Source organism: Capricornis sumatraensis, chromosome X (assembly GCF_032405125.1).
Source record: "Capricornis sumatraensis isolate serow.1 chromosome X, serow.2, whole genome shotgun sequence".
Classification (NCBI taxonomy): Eukaryota; Metazoa; Chordata; class Mammalia; order Artiodactyla; family Bovidae; genus Capricornis; species Capricornis sumatraensis.
Genome location: NC_091092.1, coordinates 70,423,229 through 70,448,924, shown reverse-complemented (window position 1 = coordinate 70,448,924; position 25,696 = coordinate 70,423,229). Strand labels below are relative to the sequence as shown.

The window sequence follows — 25,696 nt, the reverse complement described above, 5'->3', positions numbered from 1 at the left end:
GACTTAGCAGCAGCAGCAGCCCTTGTAATGAAAATGGATGTGAGTCTGACTGAACTCCGGGAGTTGGTGATGGACAGGGAGGCCTGGCGTGCTGCGATTCATGGGGTTGCAGAGAATCGGACATGACTGAAAGACTGAACTGAACTGAACTGATATATAGGTTTTCTGTTTCTTTAGATAGATTTATTCCTAAATATTTTATTCTTTTCATCTCAGTGGTGAATGGAATTTTTCCCTTACTTTCTTCTTCTGTTTTTTCATTGTTAGCATATAGGAATGCAAGGGATTTCTGTGTATTATTTGTATATCCTGCAACTGTATTATATTCATTGATTAGCTCTCGTAATTTTCTGGTGGTGTCTTTAGGGTTTTCTATGTAGAGGATTGTTTCATCTGTAAACAGTGAGAGTTGTACTTCTTCTATTCCAATCTTTCTTTCTTTAATTTTTTTTTTTTCTTCTCTGATCACTCTGCCTAAAACTTCCAAAACTATGTTGAATAGTAGTGGTGAGAGTGGGCACCCTTCTCTTCTTCCTGACTTTAGGGGTAATGCTTTCAATTTTTTGCCATTGAGGATTATATTTGCTGTGGGTTTATAATATAAGGGGGCTTCCCTGGTGGCTCAGAGGTTAAACCATCTGCCTCCAATGTGGGAGACCTGGGTTCGATCCCTGGGTTGGGAAGATCCCCTGGAGAAGGAAATGGCAACCCACTCCGGTATTCTTGCCTGGAGAATCCCATGGACGGAGGAGTCTGGTGGGCTACAGTGCACTGGGTCGCAAAGAGTCGGACACGACTGAGCAACTTAACTTCACTAAAGTATAAGGCTTTTATTATTTTGAGGTATGTTCCTTCTGTGCCTACTTTCCTGAGAGTTTTGGTCATAAATGGGTGGTGAATTTTGTCAAAGGCTTTCTCTGCATCTATGAGGTTTTTATCTTTCAATTTGTTAATGTGGTGTATTACGTTGATTGATTTGTTAATACTGAAGAATTGTTGCATCCTTGGGATAAAGCCCATTTGGTCATGATGTGTGATCTTTTTAATATGTTGTCAGTTTCTGTTTGCTAGAATTTTGGTGAGGATATTTGCATCTATGTTCATCAGTGATATGGACCTGTACTTTTCTTTTTCTGTGGCATCTTAGTCTAGATTTGATATTAGGGGGATGGTGGCCTCATATAAGGAGTTTGGGAGTTTAGCTTCCTCTGAAATATTCTGGAAGAGTTTGAGTAGGATGGGTGTTAGCTCTTCTCTAAATTTTTGATAGCATTCACCTGTGAAGCTGTCTGGTCCTGGGCTTTTGTTTGTTGGAAGATTTTTGATTACAGTTTCTATTCCATGCTTGTGATGGGTCTGTTATGATTTTCTGTTCCTTCCCAGTTCAGTTTTGGAAAGTTATGCTTTTCTAAGAATTCGTCCATATCTTCAAAGTTGTCCATTTTATTGTCATATAGTCACTGATAGTAGTCTCTTATGATCTTTTTTATTTCTGTGTTATCTGTTGTGATTTTTCCATTTTCATTTCTAATTTTGTTGATTTGATTCTTCTCTCTTTTTTTGGGAGATGATTTCTTTATCTTCACAGAGAACCAGCTTTTAGTATTGTTGATTTTTGCTATAGTTTCCCTGTTTCTTTTTCATTTATTTCTGGTCTAATTTTTATAATTTCTTTCCTTCTACTAACCCTGTGGTTCTCCCTTTCTTATTTTTCTAGTTGCTTTAGGTGTGCTGCTGCTGCTAAGTCACTTCAGTCATGTCCAACTCAGTGTGACCCCATGGACAGCAGCCCACCAGGCTCCTCTGTCCATGGGGCTCTCCAGGCAAGAGTACTGGAGTGGGTTTGCTTTACGTGTAAAATTAGGTTATTTATTTGATTTTTGTCTTGTTTCTTGAGGTGAGCTTGTATTGATATGAACCTTTCCCTTAGCACTGCTTCTACTGAATCCCATAGGTTTTGGGTTGATGTGTTTTCATTTTCATTCATTTCTATACATTTTTTTAATTTCTTCTGTGTTATGTTGGTTATTCAGAAGTGTGTTGTTTAGCCTGCATGTGTTTGTATTTTTAATAGCTTTTTTCCTGTAGTTGATATCTAATCTTACTTCATTGTAATCAGAAAAGATGCTTGACATGATTTCTTTCTTTCTTTCTTTCTTTTTTTTTAATTTTCCAAGGCTAGATTTATGGCCTAGGATGATCTATCCTGGAGTATGTTCTGTGTGCACATGAGAAAAAGATGAAATGCATTGCTTTGGGCTGAAATGTCCTGTAGATACAACTAGGTCTAACTGGTCCATAGGCTCATTTAAAGTTTGTGTTTCCTTGCTAATTTTCTGTTTGGCATATCTATCCATAGGTGTGAGTGGGGCCTCCTACTATTATTGTGTTACTGTTAATTTCCCTTGTCATACTTGTTAGCATTTGCCTTACATACTGAGGTGCTCCTTTGTTGGGTGCATATACATTTATAATTGTTATATGTTCTTCTTGGATTGATCCTTTGATCATTATGTATCATCCTTCTTAGTCTCCTTTCACGGTCTTTATTTCAAAGTCTATTGTATCCAATATGAGTATTGCTACTTCTTCGTTTTATGTTCTCCATTTGCATGAAATATCTTTTCCCAGCCTTTCACTTTCACTCTGTATGTGTCCCTTGGTTTGAGTTGGGTCTCTTGTAGACAATATATACAGGGGACTTCTTTCAGCAATGCCTCCTAGTTTTCAGCATGTAAGTCTTTCACATTCAGAAATGTGCATTAAATCTTGCAAATAATTTTTGCATCTTTTGAGCTGATTAGATATTTTTACCTTTTATGTCTTAATGTGGTATAGCATATTGATTGATTTGCAAATGTCGAATCATCCTTGCACCCCTGCAACAAGTCCCAGTTGATCATGTTATATGATTCTTTTATTGTATCATTTAATTCAGTTAGCTAATTTTTTGTTGAGGATTTTTGGATTTATGTTTACCAAGGATATTGATTTTTAATTTTCTTTTTTATACAGTTCTTGTCTGATTTTGATATCAGGGTACTATTGGCTTCATAAAATATTTTATGAAGGTTTTCTTTCTCTTCATTTTTTAGATGAATGTGAGAAGGATAGATATTAAATCATCTTTGAATGTTTTGTTGAATTTATCAGTAAAGATGTTTGCTTTTGAGCTTTTGTTTGCTGGAAGATTTCTGATTAATGGTTTAATCCCCTAACTAGTAAACAGTCTGTTCAGATATTTATTTCTTCATGATTTAATATTGGCAGAAAATGTATTTTTCTAGTAATTTATCAATTTCTTCTCAGTTGTGTTATTTTTTAGTGTAAAATTATTCATAATAGTTTCTTATCTTTTATATTTCTGTGGTGTCAGATATAATATATATTCTTTCATTTTTGATTATATTTATTTGCATCCTCTCTCTCTAGTAAGTCTAGTCAAATATTTGTTTATCTTTATAAAGAATCAGATCTTATGCTTTGTTGACCTTTTTAATTGTTTTCTTAATCTCTTTATTTCTGTTATGAACTTTATTATCTCCTTTATTCTATTAATTTTGGCCTTTGTTTTTGTTTTCCTAGTTCCTTTAGGTGTAAATTTTAAAAGTTTGTTTGGATTTTTTGTTTGTTTAGTGAGGTAAGCCCATATTGCTATTAACATCCTCTTAGAATCACTTTTACTTTATCTCATAGATTTTGGTATGTCTTATTCCTATCTCAAAATTCTCCAAGCCAGGCTTCAGCAATACGTGAACCATGAACTTCCTGATGTTCAAGTTGGTTTTAGAAAAGGCAGAGGAACAGAACATCAAATTGCCAACATCCGGTGAATCACTGTAAAAGCAAGAGAGTTCCAGAAAAACATCTATTTCTGCTTTATTGACTATGCCAAAGCCTTTGACTGTGTGGATCACAATAAACTGTGGAAAATTCTGAAAGAGATGGGAATAACAGACCACATGACCTGCCTCTTGAGAAATCTATATGCAGGTCAGGAAGCAACAGTTAGAACTGGACATGGAACAACAGACTGGTTCCAAATAGGAAAAGGAGTACGTCAAGGCTGTATATTGTCACCCTGCTTATTTAACTTATATGCAGAGTACATCGTAAGAAATGCTGGACTGGAAGAAACACAAGCTGGAATGAAGATTGCCGGGAGAAATATCAATAACCGCAGATAAGCAGATGACACCACCCTTATGGCAGAGAGTGAAGAGGAACTAAAAAGCCTCTTGATGAAAGTGAAGGAGGAGAGTGCAAAAGTGGGCTTAAAGCTCAACATTCAGAAAATGAAGATCATGGCATCTGGTCCCATCACTTCATGGGAAATAGATGGGGAAACAGGGGAAACAGAGTCGGACTTTATTTTTGGGGGCTCCAAAATCACTGCAGACGGTGACTGCAGCCATGAAATTAAAAGACACTTACTCGTTGGAAGAAAAGTTATGAGCAACCTAAATAGCATATTCAAAATCAGAGACATTACTTTGCCAACTAAGGTCCATCTAGTCAAGGCTATGGATTTTCCTGTGGTCATGTATGGATGTGAGAGTTGGACTCTGAAGAAGGCTGAGCACTGAAGAATTGATGCTTTTGAACTGTGGTGTTGGAGAAGACTCTTGAGAGTTCCTTGGACTGCAAGGAGATCCAACCAGTCCATTCTGAAGAAGATCAGCCCTGGGATTTCTTTGGAAGGAATGATGCTAAAGCTTAAACTCCAGTACTTTGGCCACCTCATGTGAAGAGTTGACTCATTGGAAAAGACTTTGATGCTCGGAGGGATTGGGGGCAGGAGGAGAAGGGGACGACAGACAATGAGATGGCTGGATAGCATCACTGACTCAGTGGACGCGAGTCTGAGTAAACTCCAGGAGTTGGTGATAGACAGGGAGGCCTGGTGTGCTGCAATTCATGGGGTCGCAAGGAGTCGGACATGACTGAGTGACTGAACTGAACTGATTCCTATCTTCATTTTTATCGAGGTATTTTAAACACTTCTCCTTTGAATTTCTTGATCATTCATTGGTTGTTCAGTAACATGTTGTTTAATTTCCATATTTTTGAGTCTTTTCCTTTTTTGTGTGTGATTGATTTCTAGGTTCATGGCATTGTGGTCAGAGAAGATGCTTGATTTTATGTCACCCTTCTTGAATTCATTGAGACTTGTTTTGAGTCTCTATTTATAATCTATCCTGAAGAATGTTTCATGCACTTTTGAGAATGGTGTGTATTCTGATGCTTTTGAATAGTAGGTTTTGTACATATCTTTCAAGTTCATCTGGTTTACTACATCATATAAGGCCAATATATCCATTTTGATTTTCTGTCTTGATGATCTATCCATTGATATAAGTGGGGTGATAAAATCTGCTACTGCATTGTATTGCTTTCAGTTTCTCCCTTTATATCCATTAATATTTGCTTTAGATATTTTGTTGCTCCTTTATTGAGTGTATGAAGTGAAGTGAATTCACTCATTCATGTCTGACTCTTTGTGACCCCATGGACTGTAGCCTACCAGGCTCCTCGGTCCATGGAATTTTCCAGGCAAGAGTACTGGAGTGAGTTGCCATTTCCTTCTCCAGGGAATCTTCCCAACCCAGGAATCGAAACCAGGTATCCTGCATTGCAGGCAGACACTTTACTATCTGAGCCACCAGGGAAGACCTATTGAGTGTATATACACTTATAAATTTTATGTCTTGATACATTGACCTTTTTATCACTATGTTATACTCTTGTTTTTCTTTCATTAAAGTCTTTGTTTCAAAATCTATTTTGTCTCACATGGTACAGATATTCCAACTTTCTTTTCATTTTTATTTGCATAAAATATCTTTTAAATTGTTCCCTTTCAGTCTGTGCATCCTTTCCCCTGATTTATGTGGCTTGTATGGGACATATAAATGTGTCCAACCTTTATTTTTAATCTATTAAGCCATTCCATGTCTTTTGGATTAGTGAATTTAATATATTTAAATTTAAAGAGGTTATTTTATGTAAGCATGTACTTAAGTATATACTTATTGCTATTTTTTTTTCATTATTTTCTTGATGTTTTTATAGTTTCTCTCTTGGTTAAAACTTAATTTCTTTCAACACTTTGAATGTTATTTCCCTCTCTACCAGTCTGTATGTTTATTCTGATAGCCTTGTAGGGTTTATTTTGTATGTAATAGTTGTTTTATTTTTTCTTGATGCTTTGATAGTTCTTTTATTCTTAACTTTTATCATTTTAATTATAATGTGTCTTGACATGTATCTTTTCTGTTTTTTCTTATTTGAAGCTTTCTGTATGTCCCAGACCCAGAGATCTATTTTATTCCCTAGAAGTTTTCAACCACTTCAAATAATTTTTCAGGTATTATCTCTCCTTTTTAATTCTGTTTTAAATATCTTGCTGTTATGTCTGGTTGAGTACTATTTTTTTTCTTCCAACTTAATTGTTTTTATACTTCATCCAGTTTGCTGTTTAACCCTTCTAGAGTGTTTTATAGTACAGTTATAACTTCTGTGTGATACTTTCTCATATTTTATACCCCCTATGTTGAAGTTCTCACTGTGTTAATTCATTCTTCTCCCAAGTTCAGTAATAATTTTATGACCATTATATAAAATTTTTTATCAAATAGGTTCCTTATCTCAGTTTTGTTTAGCTTTTTTTTCAGCAGTTTTGTCTTGTTCTTTCAATTTGAACATGCACCTCTGTCTCTTCATTTTACTTAATTCATTGTGTTTGTTTACATGTATTAGATATATCAACTATCTCTTCCAGTCTTGAAGATGTAGTCTTATTTAGCAAATGTTTGTAGGGATCAAAAGCACAATTTCTTCTTGTCATCAGGGTCAGTCACTCAAGGGTTGTCCACTTTGTGGGCTGTCTGCACTCTCCTTTTATATTGGGGCCATGGCTGTTGCAGGGCACTGGTCTGGGGCTGCCTCTGGGACCATCTTCAAGGCCTGAACACAGCTCCTGCTGGGTGTTAGTGGGAAGGTCTGGACCCGAGACCAGCTGTGAGGCTTTCACAGGGAATTGGTGGATGAGGCTGGCTATTAATCATTCTTTACTTTATTTATTAATTTGTACTGAAGTATATTTACTTTACAATGTTCTGTTAGTTTCTGCTGTACAGCAATGTGAATTAGCTGTATGTATACATATATCTGGATAAGGCAATGGCAACCCACTCTAGTACTCTTGCCTGGTAAATCCCATGGAAGGAGGACCCTTGTAGGCTGCAGTCCATGGGGTTACTGAGGGTTGGACACGACTGAACTACTTCACTCTCACTTTTCACTTTCATGCATTGGAGAAGGAAATGGCAACCCACTCCAGTGTTCTTGCCTGGAGAATCCCAGGGACAGGGGAGCCTGGTGGGCTGCCATCTATGGGGTCGCACAGAGTCAGACACGACTGAAGCGACTTAGCACCAGCAGCAGCAGCATACATATATCTCCTCTTTTTAAATTTAATTATTTTCAAAAATGTTTTATGCTGCCTTCTGCCTCTCTTCTCTTTCTAGAAATCCAGTATTTCATAGATGATTTTTTTAAATGGTATCTCATATTTCATTTCAGCTTTTAATACTCATTTATTTGATCTCTTCTGATTGGATTTTTTCAAAGGATTTGTCTTCTACATTATTTTTTCTGCTGCTTCATTAATTTTTTGTTGATTTCTATTACATTTTTCATTTAACTCATTGTATTCTTCAACACTAGAACTTCTATTTGGCATTTTTATGATTTCTGTCTCTCTGTTAAACGTCTCACTTTGTTTATGTAGTATTTTTCCCGAGTACATTGAATTGTCTTTCTCTGTTTTTGTTATTGTTATTGTGGTTCATTCATTTGTTTTTAAATCTCTCTGAACTTCTTTACAACAACTATTTTGAATTCTTTATCAGATAAATCACAGATCTTCATGTCTTTGAGACTGGTTATTGGAAAATACTGTGATCCTTTGGTGGGGCCATGTTCCTTAGTTTTTTAATGCTATTTGAAGTGCTTTTTGCTGTTTTCATATTTGAGGTAGCTGTCACCTCCTCTAGTCTTTATTGATTTACTTTTGAAGTGAAATACCTTCCATCAGTCATGCTATGGATCTTGAGAGTTTTTCAGTTCTTTCATGGGCTTCCCAGGTGGCGCTAGTGGTAAAGAGCCTGTCCACCAATGCAGGAGGTCCAGGTTCAATCCCTGGGTCAGGTAGATGCCCTGGAGGAGAGCATGGCAATACACTCCAGCATTCTTACCCAGAGAATCTCCATGGATAGAGGAGTCTGATGGGCTATAGTCTATGGGGTCACAAAGAGTCAGACATGACTGAAGTGACTTAGCATGCATGCACATTTCTTTTTTATGTGTACACTTGCTTCACAGTTATTGCTGTTTTTTGTGGTAAAATTCTTAATTCTTAATACTGTATGCCTTATTCTGATCTTTCTAATCCAGGATGAATGCTTACATTGTCCTTTTTTACTTTCCTAAGGAAACTGCTGGATGTTCAATTTTATGTTTGTTTCTTCTATGCCACCATGTTTGGGTCAGCTTTTTGTGCATGCTCAGAAGCCGTCTCCAAAAGCACATACAAAGTATGCCCAAGATGCTTGCCGTGGACTGAGGGTGTTTGTGCAGAAAGCAGGCTCAGTGCTGAGAGTATGTATGGACCAACTGGGGGATCTGGTAGTTGAAAAATCCCCAGTGGCTCATGGGTGGGCTTCTCAATAGGGTTCATGATGTGGTTAGTAGAATATGCATCTTTTTGATACATTTTAAGAACCCTATCCTCCACTCTTACAGCCCCTTGTCACCCTTCAGTTGTGCAGCACACGAGTATTCTGGATGTGACTAGAAGAAGTGGGCCTCTTTGCCAAGATCCTGTATACCTGGAGATAAAAAGTGCTAACTTACATGCTTTCACTTTCCTCTACAGGTAAAATCATGGGTTGGAAAAAAAACTCTCTTGGCTTTGGGGTGTAAGTTGAACTATTCCTCTTATCCTATTCAATTGCTTCAATTGAATGTTTTTCCTCTGAAGATGTTATGGAACTTTTCTACTGGACTCCTGGATATTCACAAAATTTCCTTGGTCCATTGGTAACTGTCCAAATTAATGTTTCCAAGGGCTCCTGGTATGTGCCAGAGAGGACTTAGAGCTAGTTCATGAATCATTTCAGGATCCACAGCCAAGATGAGGTCTATTTATCTGACACATGGGTATGTGTGCCTTTTCCAGGGTCTCTTGGCATATGGGCTGGTTGCAGAACCAAAATCAAATTGGACTGTAGTCAAGTCCTCAGGGATAAGAAGCCGTTTATGGGATTTTTCTTGGCGCCAAAGTTGTTGATTCAGTCAGAGGTATAGCTTTGGTTTCTCAAAATGACTCTCTTTTTTAAAATTTATTTACTTTTCATTGGGGGATAATTGTTTTACAATATTATGTTTTTTTTTTTGCCATATATTAACATGAAATACCCAAAGGTATACATATGTTCTTTACTTCTTGAACCTCCCTCTCACTTCCCATCACATTCAACCTTTCTAGGTTGTCACAGAGCACTAGAATTGAGCTCACTGCATTATACAGTAAATTTCCAATGGCTATTTAATTTTATGGTAATGTATATGTTTCAATGCTACTCTTTGAATTCTACTCATCACAGAGTCTCCTTCCCCAACTATGTTCCAGGTCTGTTCTCTAAGCCTTTGTCTCCTTTGCTGCTCTGTAGATAAGTTCATCAACACCATTTTTCTTGATTCTATTTATTAGCATTAATATGGAATATTTGTCTTTCTCTTTATGACTTTCTTTACTCTGTATAATAAGATCTAGTTTCATCCACTTCATTATACATAAGTCAAATGTGTTCCTTTCTTTTGCTGAATATTACCTTATGTATATGTACCACAGTTTCTTCATTCATCTGTTGATATACATGGAAAAGAAATGCAAAAGAGAAAAATGGCTGTCTGGGGAGGCCTTACAAATAGCTGTGAAAAGAAGAGAGCCAAAAAGCAAAGGAGAAAAGGAAAGATATAAGCATCTGAATGCAGAGTTCCAAAGAATAGCAGGAAGAGATAAGAAAGCCTTCTTCAGTGATCAATGCAAAGAAATAGAGGACAAGACAGAATGAGAAAGACTAGAGATCTCTTCAAGAAAATTAGAGATGCCAAGGGAACATTTCATGCAAAGATGGGCTCGATAAAGAACAGAAATGGTATGGACCTAACAGAAACAGAAGATATTAAGAAGAGGTGGCAAGAATATACAGAAGAACTGTACAAAAAAGATCTTCATGACCCAGATGATCATGATGGTGTGATCACTCATCTAGAGCCAGAGATTCTGGAATGTGAAGTCAAGTGGGCCTTGGAAAGCATCACTACGAACAAAGCTAGTGGAGCTGATGGAATTCCAGTTGAGCTGTTTCAAATCCTGAAAGATGATGCTGTGAAAGTGCTGCACTCAATATGCCAGCAAATTTGGAAAACTCAGCAGTGGCCAGAAAACTGGAAAAGGTCAGCTTTCATTCCAATCCCAAAGAAAGGCAATGCCAAATAATGCTCAAACTACCGCACCATTGCACTCATCTCACATGCTAGTAAAGTAATGCTCAAAATTCTCCAAGCCAGACTTCAGCAATACGTGAACCATGAACTTCCTGATGTTCCAGCTGGTTTTAGAAAAGGCAGAGGAACCAGAGATCAAATTGCCAACATCTGCTGGATCATGGAAAAAGCAAGAGAGTTCCAGAAAAACATCTATTTCTGCTTTATTGACTATGCCAAAGCCTTTGACTGTGTGGATCACAATAAACTGTGGAAAATTCTGAAAGAGATGGGAATAACAGACCACCTGACCTGCTTCTTGAGAAATCTGTATGCAGGTCACGAAGCAGCAGTTAGAACTGGACATAGAACAACAGACTGGTTCCAAATAGGAAAATGAGTATGTCAAGGCTGTATATTGTCATCCTGCTTATTTAACTTCTATGCAGAGTACATCATTTGAAATGGTGGACTGGAAGAAACACAAGCTGGAATCAAGATTGCCAGGAGAAATATCAATGACCTCAGATATGCAGATGACACCACCCTTATGGCAGAAAGTGAAGAGGAACTAAAAAGCCTCTTGATGAAAGTGAAAGTGGAGAGTGAAAAAATTGGCTTAAAGCTCAACATTCAGAAAATGAAGATCATGGCATCCGGTCCCATCACTTCATGGGAAATAGATGGGGAAACAGGGGAAACAGTGTCGGACTTTATTTTTGGGGGCTCCAAAATCACTGCAGATGGTGACTGCAGCCATGAAATTAAAAGACGCTTACTCCTTGCAAGAAAAAATTATGACCAACCTAGAGAGCATATTCAAAAGCAGAGACATTACATTGCCTACTAAGGTCCGTCTAGTCAAGGCTATGGTTTTTCCAGTGGTCATGTATGGATGTGAGAATTGGACTGTGAAGAAGGCTGAGGGCCAAAGAATTGATGCTTTTGAATGGTGTTGTTGGAGAAGACTCTTGAGAGTCCCTTGGAATGCAAGGGGATCCAAAAAGTCCATTCTGAAAGCGATCAGCCCTGGGATTTCTTTTGAAGGAATGATGCTAAAGCTGAAACTCCAGTACTTTGGCCACCTCATGCGAAAAGTTGACTCATTGGAAAATACTTTGATGTTGGGAGGGATTGGGGGCAGGGGCAGGAGGAGAAGGGGTCAACAGAGGATGAGATGGCTGAATGGCATCACTGACTCGATGGACGTGAGTCTGAGTGTACTCCAGGAGTTGGTGATGGACAGGGAGGCCTGGCGTGCTGCGATTCATGGGGTCGCACAGAGTCGGACACGACTGAGCCACTGAACTTAACTGAAGTTGCTTCCATGTCCTAGCTATTATAAATAATGATGAAATGAACTTTGAAGTCCATATTTTTTTTCAGTTATGATTTCCTCAGTGTAGATGCCCACTAGTGTGTTTGCTGGATTATATGGTGTCGCTAAGAATTGGGCACGACTGAGGTATTTCACTTTCACTTTTCACTTTCATGCATTGGAGAAGGAAATGGCAACCCACTCCAGTATTCTTGCCTGGAGAATCCCAGGGACAGAGGAGCATAGTGGGCTGCCATCTATGGGGTTGCACAGAGTCGGACATGATGGAAGCGACTTAGCAGCAGCAGCAGCAGCAGCATGGTAGTTTTACTTCTAGCTTTTTAAAGTATCTCCATGTTGTCTTCCATTGTGGCTGTATCAGTTTATATTCCCACAAACAGTGCAAGAGTGTTCAATTTTCTCTACACCCTTTCCATCATTTAGTGTTTGTAGATATTTTGATGATTGGCCTGATGATTGGTGTAAGTTGATACCTGATGGTAAGTTTGATATGCTTTCCCTAATAATGAGTGATGTTGAGCATCTTTTGATGTGTTTATTATTCATCTGTATATCTTCTTGCAAAAATATCTGTTTAGGTCTTCTACTCACTTTTTGACTGGGTTGTTTGTTTTTCTGGCATTGAGATGTATGAGCTGCTTGTATATTTTGGAGATTAATCCTTTGTCAGTTGTTTCATTTGCTATTATTTTCACCCATTCTGAGGGCTGACTTTTCAGTTTGTTTATAGTTTCTTTCAGTGTGCAAAAGCTTTTAAGTTTAATTAGATCCCATTTGTCTATTTTGTTTTTATTTCCATTGATCTAGGAGATCAGTCATAGAGGATCTTGCTGTGATTTATGTCAAAGCATATTTTACTTATATTTTCCTCTAAGAGTTTCATAATTTCGGGTCTTACATTCAGGTCTTTAATCCGTTTTTATTTCATCATTGAGTATAGTGTTAAGAAGTGTTCTATTTTTATTCTTTTACACATAACTGTCCCGTTTTTCCAGAACCATTTATTGAAGATACTATCTTTTCTCCATTGTATATTCTTGCCTCCTTTGTCAAAAATAAGTTACCCATAGGTGCACGAGTTTATCTCTGGGCTTTTTGTCTTGTTCCATTGATCTACATTTGTTTTTGTGCAAATACCATATTGTATAGATGACTGTAGCTTTGTAGTATAGTCTGAAGTCAGACAGGTTGATTATTCCAACTACACTCTTCTTTCTCAAGATTGCTTTGGCTACTCAGGGTCTTTTGTGTTTTCATACAAATTGCAAAATTTTTTGTTCTAGTTCTGTGAAAAATACCATGGAAATAGAAGATCACTTTTCCTGTCTCCTGAGAAACCTGTATGTAGGCCAAGAAGCAAGTTAGATATGAGCATGGGTCATCCCAGTGTAATTAGCCTCCAATTAAAATAAATAAATTTATATTTTAAAAAAAAAGAGAAATGAGCATGGAACAACTGACTGGAGTGCTATTGGGAAAAGAGTATGACAAGGCTGTATATTATCACCCTGATTATTTAACTTCTATGCAGAGTGTGTGCATGCTCAGTCACTTCAGTGATGTCTGACTCTTTGTGACCTCATGGGCTGTAGTGTGCCAGACTCCTCTGTCCATGGGATTCTCGAGGCAAGAATACTGGAGTGGGTTGCCATTCCCTTCTCCAGGGGATCTTCCTGACACATTGATTGAAAATAGGTCTCTTGCTTCTCCCACATTGGCAGGTGGGTTCTTTACCACTGAGCCACCAGGGAAACCCACTTTATGTAGAGTACATCATGCAAAGTGCTGGGCTGTATGAATCACAGTCTGGAATCATGATTTCTTGGAGAAATAATAACAACCTCAGATATGCAGATGATACCATTCTAATGACAGAAAGCAAAGAGGGACTAAAAAACCTCTTGATGAATGTGAAGGAGGAGAATTAAAAAGCTGGCTTAAAACTCACCATTCAAAAAACTTAAATCATGTAATCTTGTCCAATCACTTCATGAAAAATAAAAGGGGAAAAATTGGAAACAGTGACAGATTTTATTTTCTTGGTCTCCAATATCTCTGTGAATGGTGACTGCAGCCATAAAACCAAAAGGCGTTTGTTCCTTAGAAAGAAACCTATGACAAACATGTTTAACATATTAAGAAGCAGGGACATCAGTTTGCTGACAAAATTCCATATAGTCAAAGGTTTGATTTTTCCAGCAGTTGTGTCTTGATATGAGAGTTGAACCATAAAGAAGGCTGATGGTTGAAGAAATGATGCTTTCAAACTGTGGTGCTGGAGAAAACTCTTGAGAGTTGTTTGGACAGCAAGGTGATAAAACCAGTCAGTCCTAAAGGAAATCAACCCTCAATGTTCACTGGAAGCACTGATGCTGAAGCTGAAGCTCCAATACTTTGGCCACCTTATGCAAAGAACCAACTCATTGGAAAAGGCCCCGATGCTGGGAACGATTGAAAGCAGGAGGAGAAAGGGATGACAGAGAATGAGATAGTTGGATGGCATCACCTATTTAATGGACATGAGTATGAGCAAATTCCAGGATATTGTGAAGGACAGGGAAATCTGATGTTCTGTAGTCCATGGGGTTGCAAAGAGTCAGACACAGCAGAGCAACTGAACAACAACAACAAAGAATTTCATTAGATGTACCAGCTTCTTCTTTGGGATATTGACTACCAGACAGTAGTTCTGGAGCCAAGAGTTTAGAATAACTAGTCTCAGTAACTCACTTGTTGTAAAGCAAGATGTAAGGTTGAGCCATGCATACTTCATCCATAATGCACATATTTAGCTTGGAATCATTACAGTGTGCCCAGTATCCTCTTTCAGAATTATAACAGTAGGTGGTGTAATGTTCTGAGCCAAATTCTTTCCCATGGTGTATTAAGCTATAGATAAAGCTTTCTAGTCTTAGGGATTTCAAATATTCCCTGCAACACTAGGGTCCTAGGTTTCAGATTTCTTCAAAGCCAATATGAATACCAATCTTCTGTCAATTTTTATGTCCTTACCACCTGAATTATTTCAGATGTATTCTGAGAACCTGAGGTAAGTGGCAAATCATAAACTGTTTGGCAGCTTCTGTGAGCATAACTGGTTTTGAGGAAAACCTTCTACACTTTGAATTACCCTGGTTATATGTAGGATTTTCCTTCTGAATCTTTAGTTTCTGTGAACTTGTCCAACATTTCAGTGACAAGACATGCCTGGGAAGTAATATCTTTTCCACTGCATTGGTATCTTTCTTGAAATTCCAGTAACAAGTTCCAGAAAGGTTCTCAGTTATCTCTAGTTCATGTTGTATTTTATTCAAAAGCTCGCAAAGAAATTCCTGAGCATCTTGTTGGGCTTAACCACGAAAATCAGGAAATAATCTCTATACTGAGTATTGTATAGCAAAATGATGTGACCAATATCCAGTTTCCAGACCATATGACTTGGAACAAAGTATGCAATTCATGATAAAGAGAAATGTATTATTAGCTAGACTGTCTTGATTGAATAAGTCCCGTCTTTCTATTCTTTGATGCTCCACTATGTAGTCCTGATGATAAAGTTGGATATCTGGACTGAATAGAGCCTTTTCTTTTTTCTTGATGTTCATTCATTTGATATACCATATCTGTGATTTAAAGATGCTTATAAGATGATCTTGTTTTATCACTAAATGTCATAGCCAACCATTGGTTCAGATAAAGTTTTGAAAAATATTGGAACAAATAAGTAAATGACTCAACATTTGAACAGTATTCATATGGCCAAGTATTTCTAAAATTTCTCAATCTGGCTACACTAAGAATTACTATTGGCCTTCATTTAACAAAGGAGTCACTGACTTTTTAAATCCTACATCTTCAGAGGTAGATATTACTTTATCTTTTGCTGATGCTGCTGAGGTTTATAGTGATACTTAAACAGGAACTATTTCTATTATGGTGGAGCAAGCTAGACCTTGCAAATATAAACTCTTTCTTAGAGTTAAATTTTCTAATTCTGATTTAACTTAATACTCTAATTCTTGCCATCTTTTCTTCACTTCTCTGTTTGCCTTTTTTTCCCCCTGAAATTGTGCTTGCCTTTTCATCCAATGGTTAACTGTTCAAATCAAGTTTGAAAGTTTTCACCCGTTTGTATCCTTCTCTTGCCATGTACTGCTTGATCACATCCAATTTACCTTGATTCATTGACCTAACATTCCAGGTATTTATTCAATACTAAGGAATCAGTGAACTAAAATGGATTGGAATGGTGAATTTAATTCATATGACCATTATATCTACCACTGTGGGCAAGAATTCCTTAGAAGAATTAGAATTGCTCTCATAGTCAGAAAACAAATCTGAAATGCAAAACTTGGGTGCAATATCAAAATCAACACAGTTTACTTCCAAAGCAAACCATTCCACATCACAGTAATCCAAGTCTATGCCCAAACCACTGTTGATGAAGAAACTGAAGTTGACTGGTTCTATGAAGACCTACAAGACTTTATAGGGAGTGCTAAGTTGCTTCAGTCGTGTCTGACTCTGTGCAACTCTATAGACTGTAGCCTGCCAGACTGCTCTGTCCAGGAAATTCCCCAGGCAAGAATACTGGAGTGGGCTGCCATTCCCTTCTCCAGGGGATCTTCCCAAGTTAGGGATCAAACCCAAGTCTCTTGCATTACAGGTAGTTTTTTTTTTTTTTTTTCCATCTGAGACACCTGGGAAGCCAAGAATACTGGAGTGGGTAGCCTATCTCTTCTCCAGGGGATCTTTCTGACTCAGAATTGAACAGGCTTCTCCTGCATTTCAGGCAGATTCTTTACCAGCTGAGCTGCCAGGCAAGCCCTCTTTTTCATCATAGATGATTGAAATGCAAAAGCAAAGAAGTCAAAAGATACCTGGAGTAAAAGGCAAGTTTGGCCTTGGGGTATAATATAAAGCAGGGCAAAGGCTAATAGAGTTTTGTCAAGAAAACATGCTAGTCATAGCAAACACTCTTCTCCAATAACAGAAGCTATGATTCTACACATGGACATCACTTGATGGATAATACCAAAATAAGATTGACTGCATTCTTTGCAGCCAAAGAAGGAGAAGCTCTATAGAGTCAGCAGAAAGAATAAAAAGAAGACCTGGAGCTGACTGTTACATAGATTATGAGCTCCCTATTGCAAAACTCAATCTTAAAATGAAGTAGGGAAAACCACTAGGCCATTCAGGTATGATCTAAATAAAATCCATTATGATTATACAGTGGAGATGATGGATTGATACAAAGGATTCGATCTGGTAGACAAAGTGCCTGAAGAACTGTGGACAGTGATTCATAACATTATACGGGAGGCAGTGACCAAAATCATACCAAATTAAAAGAAAAGCAAGAAATTGAACTAGTTGTTGAGGAGGCTTTACAAAGAGCTGAGTAAAAAAGAGAAGTGAAAGGCAAAGGAGAAAGGGAAAGATATACCCAACTGAATGCAGAGTTCCAGAGAAGCAGGGGAGATTAAAAAAAAAAAAAATTCTTAACTGAACAGTGTAAATAAATTGAGGAAACAAACAGAAAGGGAAATATTAGAGATTTCTTCAAGAAAATTGGAGATAACAAGGGAATATTTCATGCAAGGATGAACATGATAAAAGACAGAAATGGTAAGGATCAGATGAAGAGATAGCACGAATATACAGAAGAACTATAAAAAAATTCTAAATATTGCAAATAACCATGATAGCTTTGTCATTCACCTATAACCAGACACCCTGGAGTGTGAAGTCAAGTGGGCCTTAAGAAGCATTGATATGAACAAAGCTAACAGAGATGATGGAATCCCAGATGAGCTATTTCAAATCCTAAAAGATGATGCTGATAAAGTGCTGCTCTCAATATGTCAGCAAATTTGGAAAACTCAGCAGTGGCCACAGGACTGGGAAAGGTCAGTTTTCGTTACAGTCCCAAAGAAGAGCAAAAAATTTTCAAACTACATTACAACTGTGGACATTTAACATGCTAGTAAATTTTTTTCAATTCCTTCAAGCTAGGTTTCAGCAGTATGTGTGTGACTTGAGAACTTCCAGATGTACAAATTGGATTTCGAAGAAGCAGAAGAATCGGAGGTCAAATTGCTAATATTCCTTGGATCATTGTGAAGGCAAAGGAATTCCAGAAAAAAAAAAAATGTATATACACATATACTTCTGCTTCATTGACTATGCTAAAGAATTTGTGAGGATCAAAACACTTGTTGAAAATTCTTAAAGATATGTGAATACTAGAAACTTTACCTGTCTCCTAAGAAACAAGTATGCGTGTCAAGAAGGAACAGTGATAACTGGACATGGAACAACCGAATGGTTCAAAATTGAGAAAGGGAGTAGAACAGGAATGTATATTGCCAACCTGCTTATTTAACTTAGGACTTCCCTGGTGGCTCAGACTATCTGCAGAGTACATCATGTGAAATGACAGGCTGGATGAACCACAAGCTGGAATCAAGACTGCCAGAAGAAATATCAACAACCTCAGATATGCAGATGATGCTACTCTAATGGCAGAAAATGAAGAGGAAATAAAAATTCTCTTGATGCTGGTGAAAGAGGAGAGTGGAAAAGTTGGCATAAAACTAAACACTCAAAATACTAAGATCATGGCATCCAGCCCCATCACTTCATGGCAAATAGAAGGGGTAAAAGTGGAAGCAGTGATATATTTCCTTGGGTTCGAAAATCACAGATGGTGACTGTAGCCATGAAATTAAAGCATTCTTGCTCCTTAGAAGAAAATCTGTGGCATTCCAAGACAACTTATTGAAAAGGAGAGACATCATTTTGCTGAAAAAGTCCATATAGTCAAAGTTATGGTTTTTTTCCAGTAGTCATGTATGGATGTGAGAGTTGGACCATAAAGGAGGCTGAGAGCCAAAGAATTGATGCTTTCAAGTTGTGGTGCTGGAGAAAAATCTTGAGAGTCCCTTGAACTGCAAGGAGATCAAACCACTCAGTCCTAAAGGAAATCAACCCTGAGTATTCATTGGAAGGACTGAAGCTGAAACTGAAACTCCAGTATTTTGGCCACCTGATTCGAAGAGCCAACTCATTGGAAAAGACTCTAATGCTTGGAAAGATTGAAGGTCAAAGGAGAAGAGGGTGATAAAAGATGAGATGGTTAGATATGATCAATGGCTCAATGGACATGAATCTGAGCAAACTCTGAGAGATAGTGAAGGACAGGGCAGTCTGGCATTCTGCAGTCTATAGAGTCACAAAGAATCAGACATAACTTATTGACTGAACAACAACACTGAAGTTAACTGTTAAGATTTGCCTTTAAAAGCAAACATAGTCTTTGACTTCTAAAACTGGAGAGAAGTCAGATCTATATAATTCTTCATATACTGCCTGTATACACTCCTCATTTTTTTTAAATTTTAGTTATCAAGTATTTGCCAACAATGCAATTTATTTTTATAAAAGCTAATGGGCATTCCCACCAACAGTGTAAGAAGGTGCCCTTTTCTCCACACCCTATCCACTATTTATTGTTTGTAGAGTTTTTGATGATGAATATTCTGACCAGTGTGAGATGATACTTCACTGTAGTTTTGATTTGCATTTCTCTAATAATGACCGATGTTGAGCATTTTTTCATGTGTTTATTAGCCGTCTGTATGTCTTCTTTGGAAAAAAGGCTATTTAGTTCTTTTGCCCCCTTTTTGATTGGATTGCTCTTATTTCTAGCATTGAGCTGCAAGGGCTGCTTGTATATTTTGGAGAATAATAATTCTTTGCCAGTTGTTTCATTGCTATTTTTTTCTCCCATTCTGAGGGTTGACTTTTCACCCTACTTATAGTTTTCTTCACTGTCCAAAAGCTTTTAAGTTTAATTAGGTCCCATTTGTTCATTTTTGTTTTTATTTCCATTACTCTATGATGTGGGTCATAGAAGATCTTGCTGTGATTTATGTCATAGAGTGTACTACCTATGTTTTCCTCTAAGAGTTTTATAGTTTCAGGTCTGAAGTTTAGGTCTTTAACCCATTTTGAGTTTATTTTTGTGTATGATGTTCAGAAATATTCTAACTTTACTATTTTGCACATAGTTGTTGTAGTTCAGTTGCTCAATCATGTCTAATTCTTTGTGACCCCATGGACTGCAGCATACCAGGCTTCCCTGTCCTTCGCTATCACCCTAAACTTGGTCAAACTCATGTCCATTGAGTCAGTGATGCCATCCAACCAATTATTTGGGACTGGAATGAAAACAGACCTATTCCAATCCTGTGGCCACTGCTGAGTTTTGCAAATTTGTTGGCATATGAATGCAGCACTTTAACAGCATCATCTTTTAGGATTTGAAATAGCTCAGCTGGAATTCCATCACCTCCTCTAGCTTTGTTCATAGTGAGGCATCCTAAAGCCCATTTTATTTCACACTCCAAGATGTCTGGCTGTAGGTGAGTGATCCCACCATCATGGTTATCCAGGACATTAAGACCTTTTTTTGTATAGTTCTTCTGTATATTCTTACCACCCCTTCTTAATCTCTTCTGTTCCTTTTAGGTCCATTCTGCTTCTGTCCTTTATTGTGCCCATCTTTGCATGAATTTTTTCCTTGATATCTCTAATTTTCTTGAAGATATCTCTAGTCTTTCCCATTATGTTGCTGTCTTCTATTTCTTTGCATTGTTCACTTATCTCTCCTTGCTGTCCTTTGGAACTCTGCACTCAGATGGGTGCATCTTCCCTTTTCTCCACTGTCTTTTGCTTCTCTTCTTTTTTCAATTATTTGAAAGGCCTCCTCAGACAAACATTTTGCCTTTTGCATTTCTTTTTCTTGTTAATAGTTTTGATCACTGCCTCCTATACAATTTTACAAGCCTCCATCCATAGTTCTTCAGGCACTCTGTCTATCAGATCTAATCCCTTGAATTTGTTTGCCACTTCCACTGTATAATTGTTAGGGATTTCATTTAGGTCATACCTGAATGGTCTATTAATTTTCCGTGCTTTCTTCAATTTAAATCTGAATTTTGCAATTGGTAGTTCTTGATCTGAACCACAGTCAATCCCCCATCTTATTTTTGCTTATTGTATAGGGTTTTTCCATGTTTGGCTGAAAAGGATATAATCAGCCTGATTTCCATATTGATTTTACACATAGTTGACCAGTTTTCCCAGCAGCACTTGTTGAAGAGGTTCTTTTCACCGTTGTATATTTTTTGTCTCCTTTTTGAAAGATAAGTTGTCCATGGGTGCATGGATTTATCTCTAGGCTTTCTATCTTGTTCCATTGATCTATATTTCTGTTTTTGTGTCTGTTTCATAGTGTCTTGTTGACTGTAGCTTTGTAGTATAGTCTGATCTCAGGAAGGTTGATACAACCACTATGAAGAACAGTATGAAAATTCCTTAAAAACCTAGGAATAAATCTACCCAATGACCCAGAAATCCCACTACTGTGCATACACGCTGAAGAATTCAAAATTGAAAAAGACACATGTACCCCAATGTGCCAGGAGCCAGCACAGGAGATCCTACCCATGGCAAAGGTCATAAGGAAGAGACCTGACGAGCAAAGGTGGATCAGGACTCGAGGGACTCCCCAACCTCACCCATGACAAGGTCATGCAGAAGAGGTCTGATGGGCAAGGCGGATCAGGACTCAAGGGGTCCCCTGGATCTGCTCGAGCATCTACCCCCGAAACCAAAATCTTTCTGTTATACTACACTCTTCTGACATTAACAGGGGCTATCCCCAACCACCTTTCTTTGGAAAATTAACTTAGAGTTCCAGTTAATATTCTCCTGCATATAAAAGGAGTGTCTCAGCTCAAACCTCTCTGATGGCAGTCTAGCTTGTGTGACAGGTTTACCCACACTCTTGCTACTACGCACAGGATTGTTCACAACCTCTCAACCATAAACAGTACAGAGAGTTTGGAGTAGTTTGAAAGTCTTAGTTAGCATAAGGCTTTTCTAAAGATAAAAATCATGTTGGTGAAGGGTTTCATTGCTGAGTTAATGATTGCCGCCAGGCCTCCATACCCTTAGGCACCTGGGAGTATGTTAATCAATGTAATTGGAATGTAGAAAAAGAAATATAGTAGTTTTGATGTTAGCAATACTAGACCTTTGAGTTAATGAATTTTTCTCTTTGTTATAAATCACTGTACTCCTCTTTCTTTATTATAAATCGTCCTATCCTTGCTATGTAAGAATGTAACTTTATCACTATCTTAAGACTAAGCAGATTTTAAGGGAAAACAAGTTTTCTGATTGACTAACCTTTATCAATAGAAAGAAAGATGGGGCCATAAAATGCTAATTGGTCTCCAGACCAGAAGATATTGTAAACAAATGTAAGACCCTTGTAAGAAAAAAGGTATGCAAAGAACACTCTGTCTTTAGATAAGAGTCAGAGCAGCTGACCCTACGTGACTCTGTTTTTTACATTTATCTCTATGTACAACTTAAAGTATAAAAGCTTCCCTGAAAAATAGAGACAGACCAGGACCAGTTCCACAAAAGCCTGGTTCCCCCATGTCATTCTTTCTTTCTTTATTCCTTTCTCTCTCTTACTCTCTTTTTCAGGCTGATCCCTTGGAGCACAGGGGCCCTCCGTGTTTGCTTATTTGCCTGGGCTTCTAAGACCTGAACAGGAAGGTGCTCTGCATCTTCACTCCCTTGGGAGACCGGGAGGGCACCTGCGGCCTACGTGAATGGTGCAAGTCCCTTGTCTTGGGGCTTTATTGGCTTTCTGTGTAAACAAAGGAATATCAGCCTCTATTCTATTCCTCTCTCTCTTTCCTTATCGCCAACACCGTCCACACTTTGATTGCCCTGGATCCAACTGGGGCTGGACCCCGGTACCAATGTTCACTGCAGCACTAGTTACAACAACTAGGACATGAAAGCAATCTAGATGTTCATCGGGAGATGAATGGATAAGGAAGTTGTTGTACATATGCACATTGGAATATTACTCAGCTATAAAAAGGAACACCTGAGTCACTTCTAATGAGATGGATGATCTTAGAGCCTATTACATAGAGTGAGATAAAATAGAAATAAAAGACAAATATCACATATTAATGCATAGATATGGAATCTAGAAAGATTGTGCTGACTATTCTTTGTGCAGGTACAGACATAAAAACAGGTTTTTAGATACATAGGAGAAAGAGAGGGTGGGATAATTTGAGAGAATAGCACTGAAACATATATATTACTGTATGTAAAATAGATACCAGTCGATTTTGATGTATGACGCAGGAAACCCAAAGCCAGTGTTCTGCAACAACCTAGAGAGATGACTCAAGGAAGGAGGTTGGAGGGGTTTCAGGAGGGAGAGGTCACATGTATGCCTATGGAAAAGTCACACTGATATTTGACAGAGGACATCACAATACTGTAAGTTAATCATCCTCCAATTAAAATAAATAAATTTTAAAAAGCTAATGGGCAACTTTTATAGGACAGAACATGTTCACCTACACAAGATTCTAGTTCACAGTTGATTTATGAATCTTTCTGCTACTAAGCAAATTAGCTTTACACAAGGTTACTTAAATATTTAAGACACTTTTGAGACTAAAGATTTTTAGTCTTCATTCAAAGAAAATGTTCGTAGAAGTCTTTTCCTTTTAGTGCTGATAGTGATTATTGTCTCAAAACCTGTGATAGCTCATCCCAACTTGCTTTCTTGCTAACCTGAAACTATCACAGCATTGCTAATTGGCTATACCACAATACAAAATATTTCTGATGTTAAAAATACGTAAAAAATCTTTTTAAATATTTGGATTTTCTTTGCTTTGTGTGACTTTCCCAGCTACATTCACTCAGTTAAAGAATAATGCTTTCAGCCACCCAGTCTGAAAAATTTGAACATGGGTTGCATTACATTTTTTTACAAGCTATGTGGGATCAGGCTGAGTAGTTATCCATATAGAGCAGTTAGCAGGTCCCTTCTCCTGCTATTTCTATCCTTGCCACTTGTTCATATCCCTCACGTTTCTAGGTTACCTGAGCTCTTATAACATTATTTGAACCATATATCCCATTTTACTTGTGTTTTAGAGAAATAATCCTAGGTGAGATTAATTTCCCTAATATTAAGAAAGACTAGATCTTAATGTAACATTCTATTGTCCATAAAATATCACAGAGGGCTTAGCAAATAGTATATTCAAATATCTATATTTATAAGGCTTTTAGAAGAAAACATAGGCAGTACACTCTGATATAAATCACAGCAGGATATTATTTGTCCCATTTCCTAGAGTAATGAAAATATAAACAAAAATAAACAAATGGGACCTAATGAAACTTAAAAGTTGTTGCATAGCAAAATAATATAATGTTCTTGCAATGTTATTTTTTAATATATTTTTTTTCTTTTTACCATGCTGTGCAGCATGTGGAATCTTAGCTCCCTGACCAGGGGTTGAACCTGCACCCCCTGTGTTGGAAGCATTAAAATATTAACCACTGAACTTGCAGGGAAGTTCCTGCAAAGTCTTCTTATGATAAATATATATATTTGGCATCTGAAGTGACTCTTCAGCAAAGAAGAAAAGTTGTTGCTCCTCTTAAAGATGCAGTATCACATAAATAGTTTGCAGCCCAAACCAAATATCACTTGATTGTTCTATGTGAAAATTACTGAAATGCTAAAGTCTTGGTTTTCAGGAAATTTGGAGATTGGCGGAAGTTTTCTCTCATAACATCATTTGTTTTCTATTTCATTTTTTATTTTCAGAGAAGCCTCCATTTCTGCAGCTCTTGACTATTCAATGTTATTCATGCAGCATTATTGAAAACCTGCTGCTTGCTAAATCTCAGATATACTTATCCATCCATGGATTTATGGGTGAATGTTGAAGTACTACCGGTTCCATGAGTATTTTTACTATAAAGAGACCAAATGAATACATTTCTATTGTAAATTCAAGCTATATTAGTTTTTGGCTCTAAGGCTGTTTTCTAAGAGGTTGCCTTCTTTGAATCTGTGGTATTATACTACTTAGGCTGCTACAAACTCCATTTACATATATGGTCAGTTAGAAGTCTTAGGAACTGTCACTCCACACCAGGGAATAGTACTAGATGTACACAAACTTTTCAGAACTTTCAGACTAAAAACTAGACAGTTAGAACTGGAAGTGATCTTAGAAATTATCTAGTGTAAGTTGCAATAAAGACCAACACCTCACTCCCAAACCAGTGCTCTTTTTATTACACTAATTTTATAGCAAAGCTGGGTAAAGGCTAACAGTTTTGCCAAGATAACACTCTGGTCATAGCAAACACCTTCTTTCAACAACAAAAAAGATGACCCTTCACATGGACATTGCCAGATGATCAATGTCAAAATCAGATTGATTATATTCTTTGCAGCTGAAGATTGAGAAGCTCTATACAATCAGCGAAAACAAGACCAGGAGCTGAGTGTGGCTCAGATCATGAACTCATTCCAAAATTCAGACTTAAATTGAAGTAGGATAAACTACTAGGCCATTCAAGTATGACCTAAATAAAATCTCTTATGATTACACAGTGGAAGTGACAAATAGATACAAGGGATTAGATCTGATAGACAGAGTGCCTGAAGAACTATGGATGGAGGTTCATAAGATTGTATAGGACGAAGTGGCCAGAACTATCCCAAAGCAAAAGAAATGTGAAAAGGCAAAATGATTGTCTGGGGAAGTCTTACAGATACCTGAGAAGAGAAGTCAAAGGCAAAGGAGAAAAAGAAAGATATACACAATTGAATGCAGAGTTCCAAATCATAGCAAGGTGAGATAAGAAAACCTCTGTAAA

At 37.5% G+C, this 25,696-nt stretch overlaps 1 pseudogene; it reads right to left on the bottom strand.

The window, feature by feature from the left end:
* The window catches only part of LOC138071747 (ubiquitin carboxyl-terminal hydrolase 44-like), a 199,240-nt pseudogene that overhangs the window by 45,143 nt on the left and 128,401 nt on the right, over positions 1-25,696 (bottom strand).